This window comes from Suricata suricatta, chromosome 1 (genome assembly GCF_006229205.1).
Source record: "Suricata suricatta isolate VVHF042 chromosome 1, meerkat_22Aug2017_6uvM2_HiC, whole genome shotgun sequence".
Taxonomy (NCBI): Eukaryota; Metazoa; Chordata; class Mammalia; order Carnivora; family Herpestidae; genus Suricata; species Suricata suricatta.
Genome location: NC_043700.1, coordinates 189,672,350 through 189,675,545, shown reverse-complemented (window position 1 = coordinate 189,675,545; position 3,196 = coordinate 189,672,350). Strand labels below are relative to the sequence as shown.

Here is a 3,196-nt window from a genome sequence, read left to right as displayed (position 1 = left end):
GCGCATCAGGGAGAGGGAATGCCAGGCCGTGGGCCCTACAGCTCTTCTCCCTTAAGCTAGAGGTCGCCTGGGAACTGGAGGAAGATGGATGGATCGACAGCACAGACAGCACAGCTTTGGGATGCATGTGTGAGGGTCGGGGCCAGATGCCGGGAAAACGGAAGTCAGAGCACCCGAGGGCCGGCGAGCTGTCACCTTAGCCGGGAACTCAGAGCCTGAGCACTGCTCCGGCCCCAGACCCTGGTAGGTGCTGGAGTCCTGGTTCAGCACGCTGGCCCCACCCCAGACCAGGGTGGGCGATAGATTCATTGTGAGAATTAAATCAGTTAGTGCTGGTAGTCACTGAGCCATTCAATAAATGTTCGGTTTTGAATTTTACTATCATTTTTTATTAACCCTTCTCCCCTTACATACTATGAAAGGAATAAAGCGAGAGGGAGGAAGCAGAGCTCCATCCATACAGAAATCTGGGAGGGCTTCCTGGAGGAGTGGGGGAGGGGGCGCTGGGGCAGCCTGTGGCTGATAGGATGCAATACTGGGTCTCCTGCTGCTCCCCTTCCGCCTCGCCTTCCGCCTCGCCTTCCGCCTGCTGTCCCGGTAGCTCGGGAACTCTCCGTGGTCCTGAATTGGGCGCCCTGACAGGGGGAGGTCTACAATGACGGTGTATGAGGTGAGGGGGTGGGGGGCAAGGGAGGGAGAGATCAAGAGAGTCATCTTCTTCTCCCTATCCCTTCTTATTCTTCCCTCACCACCTCCTTCCCTGGTGGTCAACCTCACCTGGGATCCGGGCTTCTGAACCCAAGCAGGAGGCCTCAGGGCTGTGGATCCAGAAGCTGGGGTCGGTGCCAGGGAACCCTGTTTCCAGCCAAGGCACTTCGCCCTCTTGAACCTCAGCTTCTCCACCTGTGAAATGGGGATGATCTTTTTTCTCCTAGCCACCCACAGGGCGGGTGGAATATCAGGAAGGCGAGAGCGCTTTGTGCACGTCCCGGGCAGTCTGGAAGTGCGTCCCTGACAAAGCTACGGTCAGTGTCACCAGCGCCAGCATCGCCCCCAGGCTCTGTCAGGGCCGGCTCCGCAGCCGCGCCTAGGCACTTGGGGACGCGGGTCGCTTTACCTTCTCCACCACTCCCTCTCCTCCTCTGGCCCTCTCTTCCCTTTCTCCATGGCTCCTCGGGGACTGGACAAAAGGCGGCGCCTCCAGCGCGCCTGGGGCTCCAGACGCTCTCGAGGGTCGGGACTGCGGAGCCAAGGGGCTCACGGTCTCCCTAGAGGGTGCGTTTTACTTCCTGTGGACCAGGCAGTCACCGGGCTTGGGCTCCGGGGCGGGCTTCGCGGCTCCAGTGCTTTGCAGAGGGTATGGGGCCGGGCGTCCTCCCCCCCACCCCCGTCCCCGGCCCAGAAAGCCCTCTCCTGGGGAGGGAGGAGGGGTTTCTGCAGCGCAGGCGCAGCGTTTGCGGAGGCCCGAGGCCCAGCGACTGCGGCGCTTTGTACCCGGGAAGTCTGCTTGGGAGCAGAGATCTGTTTGGCCAATCGCGAACCGGTGCCCCTCCCCCGATACGCACGTGGTCTTGTCCCCAGCCCCGGAGCTTCCCTGCCCGGACAAGCCCCCTGGGACGTCCTAGTACGTGGAACCTAGGACTTAACAACGCCTGGGAAGAGAATGCAAGCGTCATGGGAACGGAGACCTGCAGATTCTGGTTACCAGCAAGGATTTAAGCCACAGCTCCGAGCCCAGAGGCCATGCTGGATGAATGACTGTAGGAGAGTGAGCTCTAGATGAGCGTGCGGGAACTTGATCTCCAGATACTGTTCTGCTGTAGCTAATATACTTTGCACCTGACATATCATTTTATTTCTGTAAGCCTCAACTTCCCACCTGTGTAATGGGAAAGTTATGGCCTAGCATTCCTGGAATACTAAGATGCTTCTCTTTTGTAAACCCACAACCCCACCTCCATTTCAAGGCCAAGGCCTCTCTGGCCTCCTGTCCTGGCCTGGGTGACTGGCCTCTAGGTGGCCTGTGAAGGTAAGGGCTTCAGGCCTCAACCTGCTTAGTGGGGGCGGGGGGGGGGGAGGTGACTTTACCACCCCCAGCACACCCTCCTTCTGCGTGGCAACTTGAAAGGAAAGAAGTTGGGTCTTCTAAAAGATACTGTGGGTTTGTATCTTGCGGGCAGAAAGTGAATGGCAGAGAAAGTTAGCATTTTATTCTGTCCAGAGGTTCTGTCTAGGGCTCTGGGGGCTTGCTAGGACTCCTCTTTCCCCCGTCTTCTTTCTTTTCTCCTTTCCTGTCACCATGTTTATTAAGCGATGCCCCGGCCTCCTGCCCACTCTCCAGAGGAACCTCTGGGTCAGGGCCGCTCCAGCTCTGGTGCCCTGTGCCCTGGGAGGCAGCACAGCCTCTTCTCCTCTTGTCTCCTGGCCTCTCCCGGGGTCTGTGGGGGGCCTTAGTGCCAGTGGTCTGGCCCTCCGGGCGGGCAGTCACTGGTAGGCAAGACGTGGGGGTGCCCTGGTGGCCCCAGGGCTCAGCCCCCTGTGTGATGAGAATTTGCTGCGGGGAGGTCGAGTCGGTCAGCCATTAATTAGGTTATGGCCTTGTCTCTCTCATCCTGCTGCACTCCATTGGCCTGGCAGCCGGGCTCCTGTTGAGCCCTCGGGGAAGCTGACTCAATGACGTGAGTGGGAAGAGTGGCAGGAAAGGCTTTGTGGAGAAGCCATTGACTCGGAGTCTGGGAGATGGATAACCTTTTGTCTGGCGTTAGATATTAAGGAAGAGGGTTGAATAAAAAAGGCTTGCAGGCTTTGGGGATGGAAAAGTGCTTAATTTAACTCCTCTATTCAGGGAGTGTGCACAGCGGATGGACAAACGGAGGCTGCGGAAAGAGAGGCAGGAGGGAGCAGTGCTCGGGCCGGGTCCCGACGGCCCTGAACGCTCCAGCGGCTCGGGCGGGTCCCCGGCGCCCGCCCCGCACTCCCTCCCGCACGCAGCTGTTCCCGGATGCCCGCAGATGCGGTGCCGCACACCTGTGGCGCTGCCGCGGGCTCCGCCTGCACAGCCGAAGGCCGTCTCTGGCATTTAAAAGCACCCTGAAAACCAGACCTTCCCAATCGCGAGAGCGAGGCCGGGGCGCAGCCGAGGGCGTGTGCGCGGGGCGGGGGTCGGCGGGGCTGGGCGGTTCGGGGGGCGGGGGGC

The 3,196-nt window shown here is 60.1% G+C and overlaps 1 long non-coding RNA gene across 1 annotated transcript; it reads right to left on the bottom strand.

The window, feature by feature from the left end:
* Positions 1–366: 366 nt before the first annotated feature.
* LOC115299426 lies at positions 367–1,507 on the bottom strand. The gene is made up of 3 exons (XR_003912181.1): positions 1,118–1,507; positions 778–903; positions 367–650 (listed from the first exon to the last, which is right to left on the bottom strand). It is a non-coding gene; the product is annotated as an uncharacterized LOC115299426 (long non-coding RNA).
* Between the last annotated feature and the right edge of the window lie 1,689 nt (positions 1,508–3,196).